A 20,542-nucleotide genomic window follows, 5' to 3' on the forward strand; every position below is an offset into this window, starting at 1 on the left:
TGTCTCTTTCTTCCTAGGTGGGATACATGAACAGAAGAAAGAGAAGATTTTCAATTTTGCTGACTATGGATGGAAGCGCCAGCATCCAGACTGCTAGTCTATACAATGGACTCACTAAGTAACAAAGAAACTCAGTGACTCAGCACTATTTAAACTATTTTCTTATTCTAAAATAATGTTACCACCTTCCTTTAACATTAGTTTATTCCTTTAATATCAGGATATCAAGGCCTTTAACATCAATTCATTCTTTGTAAGTTTCCATCAAAAAATTGACCACTTGAATTAGAAATAAGAGTACATCCAGTGATTTCTACAATTTCCTACTAATGCCAACAGAGAAAATGAGGGAACAGCAAATCCTAGATTATAAATCCAGTATTAGATTTGTGTCATTCAACATTGAAAACTGAATTGTTTGTCCGAGATTACCCAACACTGGTATATTTTTCCCAGAGTTCCTCTTAGGCAAAGGTCTCAGCTCCCAGGTCACCCGTGGCTGTCATTAACCTTCACCATCAGTAGCAGCTGCTGCCTGCTGGTTCTCCTCTGCTTCTCAGAACGCCTCTCATTAAATCTCTGCAGATAACTGTCTTCCCCGAGTCCCTGGATGATCTGGGGGTCTCCTTCCCTTATCCAATCCCTGTCTACTTTATCACGTTTGCATTCACATTAATGTTTGTTTTCAACCTTAGTGCCCAAGACTTTTGCACGGATCATTACTCATAATTGAATTCCCTCCTTAGGATGTTTTGCAGTATCTTTGGGATCTTCACATTACATAGCAGTAGGAAAGTCTTTACGGGGTTAACATGTCCTTTACAAACTGTTCTTTTTCTTTGTCTGACATTGTAAATTCTTCAGAAAAGTCACACCTAATGTGTGACTGATGTGTAAATGATGAAGATATTACCTGCTAAACTTGTCAATTTCAGGAAAAAGCAATAAGAGAAACAGGGGTCATGAGATGCTAATCAACAATCTTTCTTTAGATTGACAGAATACAGAACATCTAGTGAACAGTCAATATGATCATGTGCAACAGAGAAATGGATCACTGCAGGATCAATGATTACTGCAGTCCACCCATCTATGGCTAAAATATTAATCATCTTTAAATTTCCTACATGATGTTTTCATATTCAGTTATTAGTAAGATGGTTCTTAATCTGGTCATCCTCAATCAGCTAGCTCATTACAGTGAAGTTCTTTTTTTTAAATTTATTTTATTTTATTTTGTTTTTTTGGTTTTTCTCCTGTACCGGGAACCGAACTCACGACCTTGCGCTTGCCAAGCAGGCGCTTTTGCCGCTGAGCTAAATCCCCAGCCCCCACAGTGAAGTTCTTTTTCTACCTTAGCCTTGTTTCTTGACTAAATTATTTCCATTGGGCAAGGAGCAGAATGGCCCAACACTTTCTCTGGTTGTGACAATCAGCTCGCCTAACCCTTCTCCAAGTGGAAAATTACAGCTCTACTGGTCATCTCACAAAAACGATAACAATAAGTCATGGCATACAAACGATATCAATAAGTCATGGCAAACTAGAAAATATCTTCTTCCTTGTCTTCCCTGAACTGATTCTCCTTTTCTTCACCTACCTATCTGCTTCTTATTTCTTTTCAAAGGAAAATCATGCAGTTACTTAAAGTGAAATCCTCTTTCTTTCTTTCTATATACATTCTGGAAAATCTGGTCACTAATGATTTCAGTGTTAACTTCTTATTTCTGAGGAAAAATTATCCAAATCCTTGGCCAAGTCATGGCATTTTTAACCCATCCTCATAAACCTGCTCTTTGCTTTCATAGTCATACCTCTGATTATAGTACTTATGTAATATTCATAATCATGATACAGTTTTTATCAATATACCTCTCTGCCAGACAAGGTTGTAAGCTCTCAGAGAGTTGAAGTACATATACTGTGTATACCACATATTTAATAAGGCTCAGAGTAAGTAAATTGAGCCCTAAAACACCTTGTACTTCCCCAGGCTATAAATCAAATATGTTCTCCAAAAAACTCTCTGAAGATTATGAAGATTATTTCTGACACTATTCACTTATTTTCAATGAAATCAGTAAGTTCCTGCTCTGTAGGCTTAGTTTTCTCTCACTTGCAAGGTTCATCCTGATTTACAGCATTCATCACTTTATCAATAACATTATGCCAGAATACAAGCCTCCTATATCTGGGGGCTTAATGAGGACACATGAACCAGTTCTCATTTGTTTCACGGGATAGAATATTTTCTATACTGTCTTTATACGAGATTCTCTTCCAGACTCTATTTTTGGAATCTCACTTAATTTTGACCATGAGTTATCTGAAATCCCTTTCTTGTAACCTACGCTGCGGGGTAGACATTTAATACACTGATGGTCTGCATTTTAGGTATGGCCTTTCCTATCACAACATGCTTACCTATTGGGACACATACCTCCTTCATATAGTTTAAGCTGTAGGACTTGAAATTTTGCCACAATGGAAGTTAAAGTTCGGCACACTCCAGCCTCCAGAATGATGCTATAAGGACTGTCATGAAACCTTTTTTCTTCATGACGTGATATTGTAAGGAAGCGGATATGTGTCAAATATAATTTGAAATTGTGAAAGCTGTTTACACATACAATATATTAATATATATATTAGTAATAGAAAACACTGAAAATTAAACTTAACATAAAAATTATTTTACACATTAATCAATAATAATTGAATGCTGGATACAAAAATGAGAGCATGTAACAATAATCTCAGTATGTGTCATTCATTGGGTCAGTTAATGACAAGTACAAAAAATTGTTTTGCTGGAAAGAATGCCGAGACACAAGGCAGAGGACATGGACATCTTCTAGCTTGTATGTTGTATAAGACTACAAGTGCCATGACAAAATTTTCTTGTGAAAATGCATAGAGTACCAAATTGGAGTGTTTCAAACAATTAGGCGCCAAGGTATCACCATCTTTAAAATACCTACTCTCAAAGTTTGAGCCTAAAAGTAACTTAAAATAAGGTGGTAAAATAGTAGTATGTTTTTTTCCTTTTTGAGCTTCAGTTTCTTCATTTGTAAAATGGACATTAATAATAGTTTATTTATTTTGAAAATGGGCTAAAAGAAATTATACATATGAAGCAATTAGTTTTGTATTTACAATAAAGGATAAAAGAAGTTCAACAAATGGTATTACTTTATTCTTGTTTTTTAACTTCTGCTAAGATTTCTAGGTACTCTTCCAAATCTCACACATAAGAATTTAGCTGTGCTTTAAATGTGTGAATACGTGACTCTGAAATCTCTCTGTTAAAACAAACAAATATAGACAATATGAAAGCTTCCTCATAAAATATAACATGATTATGATTATGATTTCAGTCAAGTGGGATAAAATCTGAGTTGTATAATAATAATTTTACAACTAAAATTTTTAAAGTGTCTACGTGTGTGTGTGTAAATCTTTTACTTAACTGAAAGAAAATTCCATTGTGTAGATGGCTGCACTTCTGTTACAAAGGATCAACCTCTAAAACGATGGTGCCTTTATACCTATACAGCAGGTTCCTCCCTCTTAACGGGGTGCTGGCTGTCAAGGTCTTGTACTTACAGGGTCTGCACCTGATAGCATCAAGTGGGTCTGCAAATTTTGCCACCCCAGGCACTGTGACTACACCATCCATACAAAATGGTTTTATTTCGCTTGGTACTTGAGGTCCTGGCTCTTGCTAGGAAGTAAGTGGAACAAAAGAAATTCACAATATTGGAGAGAAAGATTAAATTTTTCTTTTTTTCATAGAAAACACAACTGAGTTCATAGAGAATAATAAAAAACCTTAAAGAATAGTAAATCAGTTACTAAGACTACAGACTGAAGGGAAAAATAATTGTGTTTCTATCCTCTACCAATAAATGAGTGAAAAAATAAAAGCAACAAACAAATCAGTTACATTTGCCTTTCACAAAATGCATAGTCTAACATGTAGTAGACAAAAGAAAGACAAAGAAGCATTACTGAGAGAAATTAAAGAATATGAATGGAAATATGCCATCTGTAGGATCTGATGATTTAAAATTGTAAACTATACTTTCCCAAGTAATGAAAATTTGAATGTAAATTCAATCAAAATTCAAGCAGGTGCTTTTTGAAAAAAAAGATATTAAAAAATTGATTGGGAAATCAGAAAGAGCTACAATAAATAGTCTAAACAATCTCTAAGAAGATGTAAATTTGAAAAAGACAATCTGACAATACATTTTCAAAATGTGTAGAAATTTTGAAACTCTATTGTCTGTAAAAGAACAATTAGATCTGGGTGTGGTAGTAAACACCTGTAACCCTGTATTTTGAAGGTTAGGATATGGAAAATTTGAAGTTCAGCCCCATCCTAGGGCTCTTAGAGATTTAGAAAGACCCAGCTGAAAAACAGTAAAAGAAAAAGAACTGGGGAGATAGATCATGTGCCAGTCCTGAGTTCAAGTCCCAGAACCGAAGAAAGAAATAGATTCAAAAGCCACTGAAATTTATACATCATTAAGAGACAGAAAAATAATTGCGTAGAAACAGCCCTAATGTTATAGGAAAATTTAAAAATTTGAAAATGAGGTAAGAGATTTCTCACCCCTCCCTTATTTTAAAGGATTTGCTTTAGAAAATTGTAATTATTTCTGTTTCTATGAAACACATAAATGTTCTCAAAAACTAAAATCAGATTCTTGGCAGTTTAGCAATTCAACAGTATCTTTCTTGTTTTATAAGTGAAGAATGTCTCTCTAAAAGGACTTGGAACTATCTTTGAAATGTAATATTCTGCTTGTGGGGTAGGGTGAAAGCTTGGACTGAGATGTTATTCCAAAACTGTGCCTTTCATAAAAATAGGAGAAGTCTATTTTTCTTTGGATAAACCAATTAGGTAACACAGATGGTCACTAATTACCAAATGAGTTTAGGAAGAATCCTGTGTGACAAATGAGTGCTGTCAAGTCCTCTTACTTGAGGACTGGTTATCATTTATCATAAGAACATGTACGTAATGGGTTGTATCTGCTTGGCTATGTAAAAGACTGTGGATTCATCCTTTACAATCTCTTAGCAGATGCTTATAATGCACATCACATTCTGGTTCGATGCTCATTCAATTAAAAGGGAAAAAATTGCACTCTCTTCTAATTTGTGCTTAGATTTTGGGGGTACATTTTGTTTCAAACTGTATTACCCTCATTCAGGACTGGTCTGATCACGTCACTGCCATGAGGGCAACTTAACTGAGCCTTTCAGCTTTACATTCCCTGACCTATAAAGCCACGTATAACAAGGCCTTGGACAGTTCCCTCTTAAGCTATCGTCCAGAATTAAGCAGGGTAATTTAAGTACAGCACCTTTCAACAAGGTTTGCTGAGTGCAGACGTGAATAATTTCATTATCTCTGTGGAGTAGTGAGATTGAGGCAATGAAACATGGTAGTGAATATTGTTCCCCAGTTTACAAAAGTCACTACAAACACTTCTCTTCTGAAAACCAACAGCCAATCAAGCTATCCTCCCCGCTGGGCATGGAAAAGTTAGATAGTTCCAACCAAGGGACTCAAAGAAGTCAAAACCAGAATGAAGTAAAATTTAATTTCCATGCATCATCTTGTCCATGTTCAGAGCCCTACAGTGTAAGGACACTGGGAGAGAAAAGGTTGACCCAGAACAGATCACTTCACAAACTTTAACAATGAGACAAATTTTCTCCAAGTTAACTCTGACAGGTAAGGGAAGATGGCTGACCATGGAGTGACAGCTAAGTTGAGTACCTCTGACTTGGTGCTGAAGAAAGCTGTTACCTTGAGTTGGGGGCAAAAACTAAAATTTAATAAGGAAGAATGAATGAAAAGACAGCCCAACTGGACTAAAATCCAGAGTTTAAAAGATGGGATGTCAGGGAATATAACAGTATCCCACCCCACATCTGGTCTGAGGGAGGGAGTAGGTTTGTCTCTCAGTAACTGTCTGGCAGATTGAAAACCGACAGCCAATCAAGCTATTCTCCCCACTGGACATGGAAAAGTTAGATAGTTCCAACCAAGGGACTCAAAGAAGTCAAAACCAGAATGAAGTAAAATTTAATTTCCAGGCTTCATCTTGTCCATGTTCAGAGCCTGAGAGTGTGAGGACACCGGGAGAGAAAAAGTTGACCCAGAACAGATGACTTTTAATAATAATAATAATAATAATAGTAGTAGTGCCACTATTGCTGTCATATACAATACAAGTGCTATACTTAGAACATTCACCACACTACCCAAGATTCCCTGCAAACTCCCGTGGTGGGAGGGAACAACAAACAAAACCTTGCTGAGAAGAGCAAAAGGAAGGGAAAACTGGTTCTGTGACAAAGCCGGAGAACAATGCAGCGATCTCACGATGCATGTAAGCAGAGGAAGAATGCTGAAACAGACATCTTCGATGGTCAGCACCTGGGACAGCAGCTTTTTAAAAAGAAATAATAAGCAGGGAAATCCTGTGAAGCTAAGACTCAGAGGAACCCACGATATTTGCCTCCTCCAAATTACTCAAGATGGATACGCAGAGGTCTTGAGGGGGCCCGTGCAAGGTTCGAAACCAAGTGCTAGGTCGAAGGGAGCAACAATCCTCAAGACAACTGTCTGGCCTAGAGGGGGAAACTACACGGCTGACTGCAGACAGACCGGGAAACCAATGAGGAGGGGCTGTGAAGAAGGTGAGGGTCATTGTCATAACAGCTGTGTGAAGATTTTTATTCATAATTATACTGCAATTTTTGTCATTGTGGTTATTGCATTCTTACTACTTCGTTAGATTTACACTGTCCCGACTTTTTGTTTTCTTTCTTTTTATTCTGATTTTCTTTCCTTACTCTTCTTTCTTTTGGTTCTTCTTTACTGGTATTGGTTGACTAAAGTACTGTAAGCGTCATCTCATATTTTTATCTTCCCCCTTCCTCCTCACCATCTTTCTAATGGCATAAATATAACTGGGAACTGTAGATGTGCACTAGAGAATGGGCATCAACCAGTGGTATAAAGAAAACAGTAGAGTGTGAGGGCATAGCAGGGTAATCCTTAGCAAAACTGGTCTTTCAGGAGCAAAACAGAACTATCCACAAACATTAGCAGACACCAGTAATCTCACTCCCTCTGCTGTCACTAAAGACATTGCAGACCTTCTGCATAATCTTGCCTGTAGAAATACTTTTCCAACCCCTCAATGATGCTCTTTACCCTAGCTGTAAAATAACTCCAACAGAATCCAAATATTTGCTCATCTTTTCTACCTATTACCATTTCTCTCTTTTTTGGGGTACTGGGAACTGAACTCAGGACCTTGTGCTTGCTAGGCAGGCACTTGTGCCACTGAACTATAGCCACAGCCCAACGTTCCTCTTAACTTTCTCTCTTCCCATCGACTTATGACTTACTTCTTCCCTTTATGTTTCCTCTCCAATCCCCCCACTTCCCAAATCAGACAATAATATAGTTTGTAACCAGTACAGACAAAGGAGTGAAATTATAAAATGCTCTAATATTTCTGAATGGTATATGCTTGACTCTGTTGACACTGTTATAACCAGTAGAAATTTTGTATTTACACTGTAGTTAAAGTGTGCAAAATAATTAAATTGAGTACAGTGATTTGTAGGGGTGAACAGTATTTCTGCAGAAATAAAGCCACAAATGCATCACTGGAAAACAAAAGCTAACCAAAGAGATCTGCACATCTACAACTTCTTCTTCACTCTATTTGACCTCAAAACTCAATATTGACTTCAAAACATATTATATTATATTATATTATGTTATATTATATTATATTAAATAGGGCCCTCAAACAAAATGCCCTGAAACACTTCCAAATCCCCCATACTGGATCTAAGAGACACCAGTGGAGAAGAAAACATATACCGATTAGATGAGCTATATGAAACGATCAAGGAGAACTAAGGAAACAGCAAGTTCAAAAAAAACATAACTCAAAAGATGTTAGAAAGAATGTAGAATACAGCACACAGGGAATAAAAATTATGTTTACAGGATCATAATAAAAAACTTTCCAAGTATGAAAGAAGATGTCAACATAGAGATTAGTGAGGCTTACACACCAGCAATTAAACTGTGATGGAAAAAGAAACTCCCACAAGACCTTATACTCAAAATTACAGATGTCCAATGTAGACAGAATCTTAAAAACTGTAGGAGAAAAGCAAAGCCTCACATATAAAGATAAACCCATGAGGATTACAGCAGATTTCTCAAAGTCAAATGTAAAGGTTATGAGAGGTTGGATTAAATATCTCAAGAACTAAAAACTAAAAATTCCCAACCTAGACTAAAATATTCTGCACAATTATGTTTCAAAATTGATTGAGATAAAGGATATTCTACAAAGAAGATCCTCATAAGAGGTGTGTGAGTACTAAACATGTATTCAAAAATACTTAAGAATATCTTAGAAAACAATGGAGTCAACAAACCAAAACAAAAAAAAAATAAAAAACAAGACAAAACAAACAAAAAAACCAAGCAGAACAAATACAGCCAGGAAGACAAGTAGTTAAATGATAAAGGAAAGATAAAGGAATACAAACCATAAAAAAGCACACAATGGCATGCAATGACAAGAACAAATCAACCTCTTTCAGTAGTTAATCTCAATGTAAATGGCCCCAGTTCCCCAAGTAAAAGGCACAGATTGACAGAGTGGATCAAAAACCAGAATCCAGCAGTCTTCTGCATCCAACAGACTCATCAAACAAAAAAGAAATCCATAAACTAAAAATCCAAGGATGGAGCAAAATATTCTATGCACTGGGAAGCTGAAAGCACACATACTTAGTAATTTTACTCTTAGACACAGTAAATTTCATGATAGAAGATGAAAAGAAATTCACTACATATTAGTTTAGGGAACAATTTCATGGGAAGAAATAACAATTGTCAATGCATATGCACTGAATATTGGAGCACATAACTTTGAAAAACAAATACTGCTGGACATAAAATGTCAAATAAAGACCAACACAATCCAGTCATAGTGGGAGACTTTAATACCTCAGTTGCACAAAAAGAAAGCTAAAGAAACTCAACAAAGAAATATCAGAGTTGAACCACATCTTTAAACAAATGAATAAATTGATACATACAGAATTTTCTAATCCACTACAACAAAATATATTTTTTCTCAGCAGCATGTGGAACTTTCTCCAAAATAGACCACATATAGTTTTAAAATCCTGCTTAAGTAAACACAATGGAATTTAAACCATTCAAACACATTATACAATTTTTGGACACTGAAACTAGAAATCAATGGAAAAAGAAACCATAGAAAATGTATAAACACTGAAAGTAACACCCTCCTGAACACTCAGTGAGTCACACATTTCAAGTAAGAAATTATTCAATTGATGGGTTCAAGTGGCAATGCCTGTGCAACACACTAGCACCCATGGGATGCAATGAAGGCAGCCTTGAGAGGGAGGTTTACTTCAGTCAGTGCTCACATTAGCAAGATGGTGACATCACATAAATAAGCCACTGATGAACCTCAAGATACTCAAAAAACAACAGTCCAAACTCACACCTAATTTAAAGAAGGAAATCATAAGGATCAGCATGGAATTTAGTGAGGTTTAGATGAAAAAAAATGAAAGAATGAATGAGTTAAAAAAAACAAAAAAACTGTTTCTTTTAAAGAATAAAGAATATAGGGATGAAGCCCAGCGTGGTGCCTCATGACTTCATTACCAGCAATCAGGAGGCTGAAACAGAATCCTCGCTGCAAACTAGATGCCAGCCTGGACTACATAGCCAGACCCTGTCTCAGAAAAAAGAAAATTTCCATAAAGAATAAACAAAATAGACAAAACCTCAGCAAAGCTTATCAAAAGGAGAGAAAAGACTCATATCAATCCAATGAGAAACATAAAAGAAGAAATCACCACAGACATTGACAAAATCTAAATTATCATTGCTATATAGTACTATCAGTACTATAAAAAATTGTAATCCAACAAATTCAAGAATCTTGAAGAAGTGACCAGAATCTTAGACATATATGAATTACCAAAATGGAATGAAGAGATACAAAGTTCAGTACAATTTAATAATAAACAATAAAATTGAGATAGTAATGAAAAATTTCAACAACAAAAAGTCCCATTACCTGAAGGATTTATGGCTGAATTCTATATGACCTTCAAGGAGGTTAGAATACCAATACTCCCGTGCTGTTCAGTGACATGGAAAGGGTAGGAATGATTCCAAACTCATTCCTGGAAGCTAGCACCACTGTGATTGCAAAGCCAGGGAAGGATCCAACTAGAAAAGGAAAAACACAGGCCAATCTCCTTAACAAACATAGATGCAAACTCCTTCAATAAGGTACTGAAAAATAGAATGGAAAAAATTGTCAGAGAATCATACTTCATGACCACATAGATTTTTATCCCAAGGATTCAAGGATGGCTCAATATATGCAAATCTATAAATGTAATAAGCCACATAAACAGAAGCAAGAAAAAAAATCTCACGGTCCTCTCAATAGAGGAGGAAAATGTTTTTGAAAAAATCAAAATGTATCTCTCATCATGTACTAAACTAAAATCACAATGGATCAAAGATCTAAATAATGCAACAGAAATCTTTTATGCGCTGGAAGATAAGGTAAATAAAACACTTGAAGTCATATACATGGGAAAGAACTTTCTGAACAGAACCACAGCTGCAGAAAAACTACCATCAGAAGCTAACATGTGGGATTATATCAAAATAAAGGAATTCTACACAGCAAAGAAAACAACTAACAGAGTGAAAATTCAGTCTACAGAACAGGAAAAAAATTTTGCCAGCTACACTTCAGGCAGAGAAGTAATATCTAAAATATATAAAGAACTCAGGAAAGTTATATCCCCATAATAAAAGACTCAATCAGTTGAAATGACTAGACACTTCTGAAGAAAAACAAATGCAAGTGGCTAATAAATGCATGAAAAACTGCTCAACATTGCTGGCAGTCAGAAAAATGCAAATTTAAACAATACTGAGATTTCACCTTCATCCAGAACAAATGGCAATATCTGGAAAACAAATAATAAATAATGCTGGGATTGTGAGGTTAAAAACTCTCCTACATTTTTGTCAGGAATGTAACTAGTGCAACCATCACGGAAATCAGTACAGAGATGCCTAAAAAAAAAAAAAAAAAACTGAAAAAAGAAATTCAATTTGACTCATGTATTCCACTTCTTTTGATCTTCTAGAAAGTCTTAAAACCATTCTATTATGGAGATAGACGTATATCAATGTTTACAGGAGCACATTTATAATAGCCAAATCTTGGAAGTAGCCTATATTCACCCACAAACAAGTGGATAAAAAACTGTGATACACACACACACACACACACACACACACACACAATTGGAATACTACTCTGCTCTGAAGGCTAAATTTGAACCATTTGTCAGAAAATGGGTATACCTTAAAAACATAATATTAAGTGAAATTAAGTCAGATACATAAGTATGAACATGGTATGCTTTTACATGAGAGGTCCAAAGTATACATTAAAAGCAAAATAAAAGACAAAAGGAAAAAGATCTACTTCAAATTGAAAGGGGACTACAAAAGTAAGTGGGAAGGAGGGGAAAAGAATGAGATGGAAAAATTTAACTCAGATGTCACATACATGAACCACACATCCACGGTGAAAACAATCATTAGGTATCACAAATATGTACTAATAAATAAAAATTAAAAACAAAGCAAATTGCCTGTCATACCAAGGCATAGACACTAACAATAGGTATGAGATTCTACTATTAATAAATATAGAAAAAATTTAACTGTCATGTTGTTGTTTTGATATGCTCTTGGAAACCTAAAATGACTGAAATATCAGTATTCATAGATTCTCATAGATTTATAGATTCTCTGCATAATTTAATTTGTATGTCTGCTGTATCCTTCATGACATAAACCTAACATTCAGAAAATGACCACCTTTTCCTAATTTGCTGGAAATAGTGTTGTAAACTGAAGTTTTGATGGAAAAAATATATATACACACTACATATATATACACATACATACTATATATTATAATATATACATAAATATTGAAAATATATCTATACTGATAATGTGCATATATATATGTACAAAGGAAATATTAAACATGATTCACAGTACATCATTAAGAGATAATTTTCCACATTTTATTGTGATTATAGATCTGTCTCATATTTAATACTTTAGTTAGGTCATACCCATCATAAGAATCTCACCATAAATGAAGATATTTCCACCTTGGAATTCTGTTTTTCTAGTGTATTTGTATGTGTGTGTGTGTGTGTGTGTATGTGTGTATGTGTGTAGGAGTTGAAAGTGCAAAGAGGTATCCTAAATGTTATTGGGTGAAATGTTTAAAAATCTTAGACATACAAAAAATGAGTGAATAATTTTCCAATAAAATATGCTATATACAAAGAAATGAAAGATTTTATGCCAAAAAGAAAAAAATATCTTGGAATTAAGCATAGGAAACAAGTGTCATATTGTTATTCATTACAAGCATTCCACACTTACAGATTCAGGTCAGTTCTTGTGACTAGGTCATTAAAGGAACGGGTGGCTAACAAGGAATCATGTAGTTATGCGCATTACAATATTCAGAACAAAGAAATGATCAAAGGGAACTCAAATTTTGTGACTTCCCTTTCATTCGCATAAATCTTACATTCAGTACTGTAATGTATAACAACATCAAGCTAAAGTTACCGTATTGTACAGTATAGTGTAATCAGAAAAGTTACAGTGCTGTATGAACAAGATGCACAATATTGTACATAAAAAGACACTGAGGCTCTATCAGTGAGATATAGGGAGTGGTACAAAGGAAAAAAAATGGGTTGCAAGTCTGAGTAGCAGATTGTAAGTCCAAAGAACATACCTCAGTCTTATATCCGAACATTTGTAAGCAGGTAGTTTGTTATACAAGGGACATCTGTGTATTTTTGGATGCCGTCAGTACACTAAAGCCAATTGTAAGAGTACCAAAATCCATAGGGATTTTGGGGACACTTTCTCATAGACTTAACCTTTCAGCCTTTGCTCCTGTCTGGAATATAGACATTGTTGGTTAGCTCATTAGCTAATTAGAGAGTTGGTAGATGTTCTTCTTCTCTGTACCAAATATCAACAGAAGCTAAATTCAAAATATCATAGAAAGATTAATATAGCCTTCTAACTTGAAACACAAATGGTAGTTTTTTTCCAAAAATATTAACTGATATGGCCCAACTTAACAATGTGAAATACTGAAACAAGAAAAGAGAAAGTAAAGGAGTAAAAGAAAAAGGAACAAAAAGTAGGAAAGAATGGCAATACGGGAGGGAAGGACAAAGAAGAGAGGAAAGAAGTGCAGTGAATGAAAGAAAAAAGAAGTAAAGAAACCGGTGAGTTATACTAACAGTTACTTTTATTATGCCAACAGTCGTGGCTTAAATATGAGTAAATGATAACATACTGAGTTTTCTTGAGTGCACAATTGAGGAATTTGAAACTTCTTTTCAAATCCCAGCTGTATGAACCTTTATCCTTCCTGAGGTAAATTAATTATAGAGTATGTGAGGGTCTTTCAGGTGAGACCGTAAAACCAAGGTCTTGTCTGCTTTGTGTGGTTATTAAACATCCCTTGGCACTATTATACAGAGCTAGAGTTAATCCTGGTGTGACCTTGATCAAACATTTTTATTCTTTTCTGTCTGTGGATTGTAGCAAGCTCCCCTGGCAGATCATTTAACGTTGTATTGTGCCACTGTCACTTTTACACGTTAATAAGCCTTTAAAATTCCTCATATCAATTACCACCGGAAACATGCGCACATTTTACCAGTTTCTTATGCAGCATTTTAAATCGTGTTTTAAATGTTACATATGTAGGGGAGTATATATATACATATATATGTATATATATACATATATATATTATCCATCTATGCATATGTATATTTCACATCTAATATGACATTTGATACATATATGTGTTATGTGTAGCACATAAAGTACTGGCTTTTCCCTAATTAAAATATACTTTGATTCATCATTGAAGTTGCTTGTTCTATAGCTTTGTAGTTATGAAGGTTAGTTACATTAGTTATTTTTTCCAAATGTGAAGTTAACACACAGGATCTAAGAAGACCAATATCCACATATTTAAAAATTATATTTCTACCCTTAGAATAATTGAGTGCCTTATTTTAGAAGAATATTGAGTGTGTTGCATAATAGGTGATCTATGATCAGCAAATCTATAATTTTGGGCTCTAGCCAAGTTTAATTTTGTCAAATTTAGAAAATATAGACTATTTGCTTAATGTAGAAAAATTAAATCGCAAAATGTATGCCTGTGGCCCATGAAATATGATATTTTATCAAGCTACATATGGTTTAATGGCTACTAAATCAATAAAGTTTTCAGAAGTTCATCTATTCATTTATCAAATCAGATTAGATGTCTACTTAATTTATTTGAATAATTATAAATAGTATCTATTAAAAGGAAAAATACAACCTTGCACAAAAGTCTCTTAAGAATGGTTAATTCTTTTGGTGGGGGAGACAGAGTGCTGGAAATTAAATCCAGGGCCTTGACTGGTCAATTTTTATATTTAAATCTCTCATATGAAAAAGACAGTTTTCAAGTATCTAACAAAGATTATAAGATATTTTCCACAAATTTGCTTCCTTAGTGGTCATTCAACAATGCTTATTAAATTGTTAAAATTAAGATTTAGTGATTTTTCTTCACTGGAGTTGATAAATGATGGGCTTAGTAGGATTTAACTTATTTTAGATACATCTTTCATATTTTCTTTAAAGTTTCATTTTTCTCACTACTAGCCTAGAAAGGGGTTCAAAAGAAGTTTATGGGTTAGTTATATATTCACACTGGCAAATTTACTAGGACATTTTCAAATTGTAATATATATGGACTCAAGCTTCATTCCCTTGTAATCTCTATAATTTACATTAAAAATGAAATTGAAACTATTTCGTTAAAGAAATAATATAATGAATGATGCTTGCTCAAAGGCTAAAAACCTCTGGTCTGATGGTTTATGCTCTACTGAAGTATGATAGAATTAGAGTCTCTAGGTGTGGGGTCAGATAGACAAACTAAAGGTAAATCTAACGCACTCATGTAGCTCAGTAAACTCCCAGCACCTCAGTCAGTATTTCAGTCCTGTGTTAGAAGGAGACCGTATTTGCGCTTCATTAACTCATCTGTTCTGCTTCACACTGCATTATCATAAATCTCAGGGTAACTAGGAGTGACAGAATGAGTACATAAATGTGGCAATTGTTTGGTGATTCTATTTAAAACAGGAAACTCTTGAAAATTGAATGGAACACACTTAAACTCTCCAGGCAATAAGTGGAATTAGACCCAATGTCCTTCCCAAACAAGTAACATAGACTAGAATGCAAGGAGATCCATGTATGCTCCAGACTTATTGACCTTCTCAGCGAGAAGGACAAGGACGTCTTTTGGAGGTTCTCTTCATGATTAAATCTTGTAATAGCATGAAGTAGCTGGCATGTTTACTCAGCATACTATCCAGCATACCATAAGCACTTGTGAAAAAGCAGCCATTAAAAAAGATAGAGATAATGGTGGAAAGATCAGATGAATTAATAAGTAAGTTTCAAACCAGCTGTATCTTTGACCTGGATAGTTTTCCCCAGATACCCCGGGCAATAATCACTGAGCTATCTCCTTGTTTCCCAAAGTGTCATTTTCCTATATGGCTTTTTATGATATATTTATTTAAATTTAAACTATATACTTCTTTATATTCTTTCCTCCATCTCTGCTTTTTCTCTGACATTTATCATTATTCGATGTACTAACCTCTGCATTTGCGTGCATATATTTTCCCTAAAGATTAGAATGCAAGCTTCATCAGAAAAGGGATTTTTTTTTCTTGACGGTGAGCATACATCCCCCATGCTATTTGATGTACTCATTATTTAAATAAAAATTTTGAAGTCTTCAATTCCAGTGGTGTTTGTCTATTAACCTTTCACCTGTTCAGATGAACTGACTGATTGTGATGCCCTCCTTTTAGGAGTACACATATTGGAGATGGCATTGTCTGCAGGGAAAATCAGCATCCTTATTATCCTATGTGCTCTTTTTATCTCTGAGAAGTTTCCTGAATTTGAAGTCAGTTTTCTCATGAATTAATATGACTAATTGAGTAAGATAGCTAATTGAACTTTCTTTGGATTACAAAAGCATATATTATGATCGAGACTTCGTGTTCCCCCAAAATTTACACGTTGAAGCCCTAACCCTCAGTCTTCAGTGTGAGAATATTTCGACGTAGAACCTTTGGGAAGTGATTAGCTTTAAATATTGTTGTGCTTGTGGAAGCTCCATGATGACATTAGCACCTTTATAAGAAGAAAGGAGAGAGATCTTTCTGTCCACCAGAATGTAGCAAACAAAGTCCACACACACTCACAGAAAAGGGCAGTGGTCTTCAAGCCAGGAAGAGAGCTTTTGCTCTCCTGATCTTATATCTTCATCTTGAGCTTATATCTCATATCTTGATCTTGGACATTCCAGGCTCCATGATTGTGAGAAAATAAATATCTGTTATTTAAATTGCCCAGTATGTGTCATTTTATTACAGTAGCCCAACAGACTACAGTAGCATGTTATATAAATTTTCATCTTCTAACATGATTAATCATTTCTAAATTTATTTTTTACAGATAATACACAACTGGGTGTTACATTAAAACCCACTTCGGCAATCTGTTTTAATTGGTATATCTAAGCCCTTCAAAATGAGTGTGATTATTGATACAGGTATATTAATATCTACAATGTTTATGAAAGTTGTATGTATGTAGTTGTTTTGTTGCTTTATTCTCTCTCTTTTCTGCTGTCTAATGCTTTCATTGAGTGTTACATAAGATTCCACTGTATCTGTTTTTCTGTGTTTGTTTGTTTGTTTGTTTTTATTTTGGTACTGGGAATCGATCTCTGGACCTTGCTCTTGCCAGGCAGGCGTTTGTGCCGCTGAGCTATATCTCCGGCCCTGTCAGTAATAGTCTTAAAAATGTAGCAGAAAATCTAGAGTTCATAGTATATATTTTAAAATTAGTATCTTTTAGCCTGTCAGTAATAGTCTTAAAAATGTAGCAGAAAATCTAGAGTTCATAGTATATATTTTAAAATTATTTTAATCCATTCTCTCCTGACACTCTATGGTACTGTTTTAAATGTGATGTGGGTAGCTAATAAAATATTTCTAATTATTTCTTCTCCTTCTTATAGCATAGTTATTACTCATTTCACTTATCCATTTTGTAATCACCCAATGCTGTAATACAATATTAGTACTTTGACAAACAGCTATCTTTTAGATCATTGAAGAGTATTTAAAAAAAATTACATCTCTTTATCAAGATTTGCTCCCCCTCAGTTATTTTTCTTTTTATTTAATTATAGCTTTTCAACTTCATCATTTTCCTTCTCGAGCAAGAGCTTTTTAACATACAATATAGGACAGGCCTTCTTCAATATACTGTTTCAGTTTTGTCTGAAAAGTCTAATTCTCCTTCATTTTGAAGGATGTTTTTATGGATACAGAGTTCTAGTTTGATAATATTTTCTTTTTTAACATGCGAAATACTTCATACTTTACTGAGTAGTTTGTGATAGAAATCGGGTATAATTTTTGTACTATCTTGTTCTACGTGTAGGACTCTCTGCACCTCCTGCTTTGTGCAGCATTTCTTCTTTGTCTTTGGTTTTCTGTAGTCTGAACATGTGGATTTTTGGGTTTTTAATACATCCCCTATATTTTTCCTGTCATGTCATTTATTTGAAGGATTCAAGAACATTTGTTCATTTTTTTTTTTTTTGGCTTTTTCTTGTTGCAATAATGAGAGTAGCACTTCTAAGCTCTTTACATGCCATAGCTTAATTTAAAAAAATAGCCACAAAATGCTGAATAGAATTATGTTCATGCCTCACATATCACAAAAGGAGAGAGCTCACTGTTCTTATTTGCCGACAATGAGCATTCTGTAATGAAAAAAGCTCATAACGTTGTAACACTTAATACTGAACGATTTTTATTACAGAAACTAAAGTGTTCTTTAAACAGCCTTTTATGAGTTTCCAAACATTATTTTATAGAAAAAATGCATTACTAAGATGATGATAACTTTATACATAAATGAAGTAGAGATTCTATAAAAACAGTTGAAACTTAACACCACAAATACTTAATACTTCTTATTTACTACTATATACTATTCATGTGTCCATTTGTGTAGCAAAATTTACCATATGGTGAACATACATCTATACACAACACACATTTTCTTCCACATTCAAAACAACTGGTATTCAAGTCCTATTCTGTATCAGGATAGAATTATCTTAATAACTATATTGAATTATTATCTTATCTTAATTATTATCTTTAATTATTATCTTAATACCTATATTTAGCCAACAGGCATCTGAATTTGCTGAAGCACTGTCTGGCTGCATGCCTCCACTCACCACGAGTCACTGCGTGGCCTAGAATGTTCCCAATGCAGGACAGCAATGATCGTGCAAATTTTATCCCAGAATTCTGGGTACTGTGAACCTCAGAAGTGTAATTTAACAAACATTTACTTGAAACCAATAGTTTTACTCTGTATAGTTTTTCTAATGTTTTATTTAATAATTTAGACATTTATTATGAATTACTACAAATATTTCTAGAAAGAAGGAATCTGCTACAAAAGCACTTATTTAGTTAAATTCCTTCCTGCCTTCCCTCTTATGAGATGCCCGGACATAGCACAGATCTCGACTTCCTTTTACTGTGTAATCAGTGTACTTGCATATTCTTACATACAATTTCAGTGGAATATTTACTTGGCACATTTAAGAAATTGTCAAAAGAAAACAGAAATTAAGAGATTGGTGTTGTATTTTTTCCAAAATTGTATTTACATGTATTCCCAGAATATTAGGAGTAAACTTTTGCTGAAATAGTATTTTAACTAATTAAGATAATCTGGTTTTTCTTTGAAATACCTAAGTGCTGATTTCATGTTGTTTTTTTTTTTTTTTTTTTTTTCTGAGTGAAACACAGCTTTGTTTTTCATTTTTCTCAGCAGTGTGTTCAGTGCTAGAAAAATTTCAAGCCAGAAAGTTTTCCAGTTGCTAAAACCTTTTTGCCATGTGTAACTGGTTCATCTGCTTTGGAAAAGTGTACTTTAAAAACATTAACACTGTGAAGCACACACGGCATTTGCTATTCAGAGAAAGACTACAAGCTGACAATGACCAAAATCAGAATTTTTTAAAAAATTTGTGAATGTTCAAGTGAGTTTTTGTTTCTGTAAATGGCAGTTTATCTTATGTCATAACTATTTTAGAGATGAAAGGAATCTTTCCAGTTTTCCTTCTATCATGTATCTACAAAACAGAGAGGAAATAAATCAAAATTAAATTTAAAAAGCAATGTAATTTGTGTCTATTTTTATGTAAACCTATTTCTATAGAAATCTATTTCTATCTAAATTTATTTCTTATTTATTTATCTATCTTGAATAGGTAGTTTATATTTCTTTGATTCCCAAAGTAAAATTAACTCTACCTCATTTCCATAAAATATTAGCACTTAAGAGTGTGATACTAAAATATATTTCACGATTTCATGATTTTCTTGTAACATTTCTAGATTCCTGTCTTTTCAGCATTTTCCTTTTTAAGAATTAGAAGACTGAGGGGAACAGGGAGCCTGTGAGTGGTAGTGTGTGTGAATGTCTAGTTCCCAAAGAACCTGAGATTTCTCTATTATGGTTCAGTGCTTGTAAAAGAGAAAGACACATGTTCAACAATGTTAAACGAGGATTTTAGAGCAAATAGCTTTCTGACGCCCTGAGTACCTTTGGGAAAACTGAAGGAAAGAGAAGTAATTAGTCGTATGCACATTTCTACGGCAGAGATGTTTTGTCTCTCTGTGGTGCTAAAAGGAGTAATATATGGGCTCAGTTATACATACGTTTTCTTATTAGGGCTGAGATGTAAAGAGACATTTGGGCTATATACTAATATTATGATATCAAGTGGCAATCTATTTAAGAATGTTCAATTATATGGAGATGAAAGGATTTACTGATGTAAAAGCAACAGATCTTTCTTTCAAATAAACTTTTAGTAAATCTATTTCTCGCTATGATGGAAATGAGGGAGTTAAAAATAAGTAAAAACTTACAGTAAAACATTACTGGAAATATTGATTTACATTTGTCTGATGGTCTTACACAGAGTAGTGGGATGTGGGTGTCTTTCTAAACCACTTACCAATAGAACTTCCTGCAGAGCGCAGCAGCTTGAAGGCGGCCAGGACTCAGCAGGGGCTCGGGAAGTCAGACTGCCCGATCGGGGTCTATGCATGATGCTGTTATCATAATGCGCAACAGGAACTTACCCCAGGG

Source organism: Chinchilla lanigera, unplaced genomic scaffold, assembly GCF_000276665.1.
Source record: "Chinchilla lanigera isolate Chin_1 unplaced genomic scaffold, ChiLan1.0 scaffold00001, whole genome shotgun sequence".
In the NCBI taxonomy this organism is placed as follows: domain Eukaryota; kingdom Metazoa; phylum Chordata; class Mammalia; order Rodentia; family Chinchillidae; genus Chinchilla; species Chinchilla lanigera.